Genomic DNA, 6,690 nt, shown 5'->3' on the forward strand with positions numbered 1-6,690 from the left:
TGTCTAGAATGTGATTTAAAATATTCTGGCAAGTATAATAAATGAATAAGTGGGGGGAGGATGAATGAAAGACGATTGGCAAAAATGTAGCAATAGGGAGATGGCACATGAGGATTTATCATTCTCTTCTCTTCACTCTTGTGAGTGTCTGAAATTTTCCAAACTACAATGTTTTTGAAAATGGGAAACAAAGATTTCCTTATTTGTTTTCAGGCAAAATTCCACTATAGAACAATGTCATGACCTACGCCCTCTCTAGCTTTTCCTCTTCCTGAGAAAGGCCCCTGAGGGTTCGCGCCCCAGGGAAGCCCTTTTCCGTCCGTGACAGTTCAGCCTTGCAGCATCCATCTGGAACGTGCTCACTCAGTTTTGGTGTCCCTGCTCCAATTCTCTTGTCTCCTACTGCCTTTACTTCCTTGCCCGGTTCATTGGGTTGACTTTCTCTCTGGCCTGAGTCGGAGCTTAGCCCTGGGTCTCAGATCTCCCAGCACTCTGGCTTCTACTATTTGGGACAGAAGTCGGAAAGTACCAAGTTTAACTGAAGTGAGCTGGTGGTCACCAGTCTTTTCTTTCTGGGATGCTGGGATTCCCATGGACCGCCACAGGGATTTTTACGACAAATTTGCTTTCTTGAATAATTGCGCAAAAATCGCTATCATTATTTTTGTTTTATAAATAGGAAAATGGAGAAACATAGCAAAAAAGTAATAATAAAAAACTTCATTGAAGATAACAAATAATTCTTTGGAGATGTTGATACTATAAGTCAACTTGCTCTCACCGGCAGGTATCATTTATAATCCTATTTTTAAAAATCAGTCAAAACCCAGATCTCCTCCTTAAGGGCAGCTGCTGATCAATAGAATTTAAATCTGCACAGTTTCATACACACACACACACACACACACGCACACACACATACACACACCCCTCTGGTCCAATTAACCTTGTTAAGGATATGTTTTTACTCTTTGAAATGTACCATTATATTTTTTATTATCTATACATATGTCATATGTTATTCATGACATATTATTTCTCCGAAGGTAAGCTTAATAATGATTTTAAATGCTCAATGATTTAAAATTAGATGTGAAGATGGCAGGACTAGGGGATACAACACATGAACTGATTTTTGAGAACTGGAAAATAAAAAGAGCTAAGTACTCCATCTGACAATTTCAAAATATTTCAATTGTATGTGCTATTCCATAAATTATGTTAGTTTCAGTTAGTTAAAATAGTGAAAATTTAATGCAAAATACATAAATTCTCATGCATCGTTATTAGAGTGTTAAGAAAAAATAATGCTTCCAGATGCTAGTTTGATCGTCTCCTCATGTGCTCAAGTTCATTCTTGTTGTTCGGGTTTGCCACGTTGCTACATTTAATGATGTTGTACACAAGTCATTTGACTTAGATCAGAAGAATGCAAGCTCTGGATTTGCCGATTAGCAGATACGGAAGAGCACGTGCCTGTGATATGAACTTAGGTGTGTTCTTTGATAATTTCGTCTCAGTTCCTACATCTATAAAGTGTAAATGTAATATAATACCTCCAACTTGGGGTTAAAACACGAAAGACGTCTGGCACATTGGCAGCCCTCTGCTACGTAACTCTTAGCTATTTTTGTAGATCTGTGAGTGAGTCCTTTAACTTCTGTGAATCATAGCAATGAAGGCAACACCTCCTTTACATGTTAAGGATTAAATGAAACAATAAAGTGCGCTGTAAACTGTATTTTTTCTGGAAATGTGGATTATCATTTTGATTGCATGCCAAGATTCATGCCCTGAAATATGTTTGACAGTACTTTCTACTCTCAGGAAAGAGAGAGAGAGAAATAAAGAAGATGGATTTTCAGCCAAGCATTAAAACACCTTTTTTGTTAAGCAAGCCTGAAAAATGACCAGCCATGTTGTCTCTTAAATGATGTGGTTTTTTAAACCAAGACCCTGCTGGAAGAGACACACACATACACACACAAACATACGCACAGAGATAGGAGGCTGGTTTGGGGTGGGGAGGGGGAGACTAGGAAAGTAGGGGATGCCTAGAGCAGAGTTAGAGTGCTTACAGAGGAGATAATTGAGTCCACTGATAAAACGGAGATGTGCTTTTAGTAAGTATGTTAAACAGGACTCATTCAATTGCAAGTGGCAAGCTCAAACTGGCTTCAGCGAAAGGGATTTTATTGGTTCATGTAACCGGAAACTCTCGGGGCAGATTATCTTTAAGCATGATTAAGTTCAGGGGAGATAGTTTCCCCAAGGCAAATCAGGGATTTGGGTACTAGAAGATCAGTGAACGGATGCTGGGGAGCCCAAAACAATGTATGTCTATGACAGTAAATATTCCAGACAGGGTTTAGAATGAGAGCAATAGAACTCATACTCTATCAGTATATTTGATGGGCACATTGATATGTAAGTCTTGAGGTATCAAGAATCTGTTGAAGACATAGATCCTGTGACGTGTTATTGAGTCAATTTTTATTTTACTAAGACACAAATACTCTCAGGGTAATTCATACAAATTGCCTCGCACCAGACTCGGCACATCATTATGTTAGCTTCCTTTCTCGCCCTCTTCTATACTCACTAGAAATAGATTTGCTCTCTCGTTAGTGAGAATACTTCAGTTACAAACATCAGGAAACCAACATGGCTAAAGATAACTGTGCCACAGCTCCCAAGAGTTTTCATCCCCTCAACTCGAGAAGCCAATTCAGTTCTGAGATGGAAATCTCAGCCCCAATTCAAAATTCTCAGGAAGGAATCCTGAGTGGTCCACTGTGCCCAGGAGTGATCCATCCAGTCAGCGATGGCCAGGGGGACAGGGCACATACTGTGAAAATGACACAGGTGCCCCCTCTAGGACCAGTTAATGCAAAAGAAAATAGACTTAGAGATGTGGAAATCATCGTGAGAGGGGCACACACCCAGAAGTGTCTATGAGAGAATATTCTTTTAAAAATAAGGGAAGGCTCCTCTGATGAGGCCCTGCTCCTTTAATATTCCCAAAGCATCAGTGGGACTCAAAACAGTGACTGGCAAGCCTACATCAACATTTCTCCTCCATTTAGCTAAGAGATCTTCAGGCGGTGAATTGGCCTGGGAGAGCTGGCAATCTGTCACCCTCAGGAAGGCAGCCAATTCACGGGCCAAAGGCAGCTGCATGCTAAAGAGCCAGAGAGGCGCGCACTAGAAGAGAAAATAGGTAACGTTCTATCCAGGGGACCCAGAATCCTCTCTCTGGCTGTATACAGGGACCCTTTTACTGCAGTGACCAATCTTATAAAACAGAAATAGGTACAAGTTACTTTTTTACCTAGTAGAGCACAAAATAGTACAAAAACAGATAGAAAACAAAGCTAGTCCCCTCCTTTCCTTTCTAAGTCCTAGCGTTTTTAAAATAAACTTTTTGTTTTAGAATAGTTTTAGATTTACAGAAAAGTTGCAGGATGGTAGCGACTTCCCTATACTCTGCTCCGGTTTCCCCTATTGTTAACAATTTACATCAGGATGTTACGTTTATCACAACTGATGAAGCAAAATCGATACGGTATTGTTATCTACTAAAGTCAATTTTTATCAGATTTTCTTAGTTTTTTACCTAATATTCTTTTTCTGTCCCAGGATCCCGCAAGCATACCACATTACAGTTAGTTGTCATGTCTCCTCAGGGTGCTCAAGGCTGAGTTGTACAGACTTTCCTGGTTTTCAATGACCTTGACAGTCTCGAGGAGTACTGGTCAGGTATCAGGTAGAATGTCTCTCGACTTGGTTTGTCCGATGTTTTTTCTCATGGTTATAAGGAAGTTAGGGTTTTGGGGAGGAAAACCATAGAGATAAGGTACCATTCTCATTACATCATTTCAGGAGTACATACTCTCAGCGTGATTTATCACTGATGATATGAAACTTATTTATATGGCTGAGGTAGTGTTTGTTAGGTTTTTCCACTGTAAAGTTACTCTTTTTCCTCTCGTCTCATACTGTAATTTTTCAAAAGATATCACTATTCACAGCCCATACTAAAGGGGTGGGGAGTTATGCTCTCCCTTCTCAAGGGGGCAGTGTCTACATTAATCCTTTGAGATTCCTCTGTACAGGAGATTTGGTTATTCTTCCTCATTTATTTATTTATTCAAGCATTTATTTATATGAGTATGGACTCATGGATATTTATTTTATACTTTGGATTATAGTCCAGTACTGCCTTATTTCTATTCGTTCCTCACATTGTTCCAGCTTCGGCCATTGGCAGCTCTTTCGGTTGGCTCTTTTGTTCCTTTGACATACCCTGCCCCCATCATTTTGTTGTTGTTGTTTTGAGCACTGCCTTACTCTCTGGCACGACAAGATGCTTCAGGCTTGTCTGTACATTCCCTGCCCCAGCCCCAGAATCAGTCATTTCTCCAAGGATGTGTGGTTCCTTTCATTGCAGGATGGTATTAAATTCCAAGGCTGGGCCCTGCGTGTGCGTGTTGCTATTGTGGTGTTTTTATTTCTAGGCCCTCTCAGCGGACAGAACTTGAAAATACATATATGTATGCTAACTTGTGTACACACACATACCTGTAATTATTTCTATCTTTATCCGTCTGTGTCTATAGTAAGGTAAACACGAGTTCATACTGATGTCTTAAACTCTAATTCAGTCCCGTATGGTTTATTCTAGCCTTTCCCTCTTGCTTAACTGTAATCTCTCATTCCAACTCCTACCCTCCGCTATCCATTTACTTATTGTTCAATCCCAGGTTTGCCTTTTAAAACACAAGGTAAATAAATACACCACCAGCTGAGATGGAGATGACAGATCTCGGCCCAAACAGACCCCATGAAAGTCTGTCCTGAAGACGAAAGTTTACTTGTTCTCATTCTTATTGTTTAACTTGAACTGTTCGTAATTCATAACCTCCCAAAATATTTTGTGGAAACAACTACCGAACAGGAGGACAACTGGTCATCAAACGACACTCTCTTCAGTCTCCAGTTGAGAGTGGAGTTAAACTGAAGCATCTTTACTTCTAATTGGGCCTTAAAGGGGCATCCCTGGAACCAGAAAATGTGGGTTCTAGAGATGGCCTTGTCACCAGTCGTATGGCTGTGATAGTCACTTTATCTCTCTAGGCCTTAGTTTCTTCATCTGTAATCCATTCACTCAACTGACATTTATTACCTCACTACTCTGTGTCAGTCACCGTGCGAGGGGCTCTGCAGAGAAATGCAACGGAGGGTCCAGTGTGGCGGCATTGAAGAGGTTTAAGCTAGGACGCTGCCATTTTAATCTTGTTAAAAAGTTGAAGGAGTAATGTTCCATGAACCCAGCAATTTCACCTCAAGGTATCTGCCCTGGGGAAACTCTTCAAGGATGCTTAGTGCAGAATTGGTTGTGAGAGAAGAAAATTAAAACAATCTCATGGTTTATCATTATAGGACCAGATACACAGAGGTTCAATCATGCAGTGGAATACTCCATAGGAGGTAAAATGAATGAAATATGTGTACATATATGAACATGACTCTGTCTTGAAAATATAAAGTTGAAAGAAAAACAATTTGCAGAACGACACATACAGCACAATACTACTTCTGTAAATGTTAAAACATACAGAACTGAACCCATACATTTCTAGTAAAGGCATAAAAATATGGAAGGGGAGAATATACACCAAGTTCAGCTTGCTGGTTACATCTGGTGAGGGAGGAAAATGGGCTCAGGAAGGTGCACCAAGTGGGCTTCCATTACATCTGTAAAAATTTATTTATTAAAAATATTAAAAGATCAAAAGAAAATATGGCTAGATGTTGACAGTTGTTAATTCTGGATTGTGGCCAAACACGTGCATTTAATATTCTTCTATACTTTTCTGTTCTGGGAATGTTCAAGTGGTATTTTTCAAAAAGTTGCTGTTGGGGCCAGCCCAGTGGCGCAGCGGTTAAGTTCACACATTCATTTCTTGATGGCCCAGGGTTCGCCAGTTCAGATCCCAGCTGCGGACATGGCACCGCTCATCAAGCCATCCTGTGGTAGGCATCCCCCATAGAAAGTAGAGGAAGACGAGCACAGATGTTAGCTCAGGGCCAGTCTTCCTCAGGAAAAAGAGGAGGATTGGCGGCAGATGTCAGCTCAGGGCTGATCTTCCTCAAAAAAAAAAAAAAAAGCTGCTCACAGTTTGCTTCAAGCAATGGGGACCTCAAGTCACCATGGAGTGAATTTGTGATCATCAGAAGTCAGCCACCAGGCTGTCTCATTGTCCTTTCACCTCAAGAAGTGCCCACATTCTGACACCGGGTTGGCTCCTCTCTCTGCACTCCCCTGTCTGCTCCCTCTCTCTCAAGAATAAAAGTAAACGTCTCTCCTTTTTTTCACATCCTGCAGTTCAGCCATCTCCTGCGTTGCCCTGGCCCCAGCCCTCCGAGTCTCACCGTTTACTCCAGCCAGATCATCACAGAATTGTCCGGTCCAAGTTTTGAAATAATGAAAATTACACCGGCTTTGTCTTTGCATAGGGAAAGTCACCAGAATGAGTCCTTTTTGCTATGTAGATGTACATGCCCGTTCACTGCCCTGAGGGAAGGAATAATCCAGAAATGTTCTGCCACAGCAAGGGCCCCTGGTGGTAGCTCACCAGGTAGAGGGAGGTGCGGTGGAGGTGATGAGGATTCTTTCAAGGAAAGACT

The sequence above is a fragment of the Equus przewalskii genome, chromosome 22, assembly GCF_037783145.1.
Source record: "Equus przewalskii isolate Varuska chromosome 22, EquPr2, whole genome shotgun sequence".
NCBI lineage: Eukaryota > Metazoa > Chordata > Mammalia > Perissodactyla > Equidae > Equus > Equus przewalskii.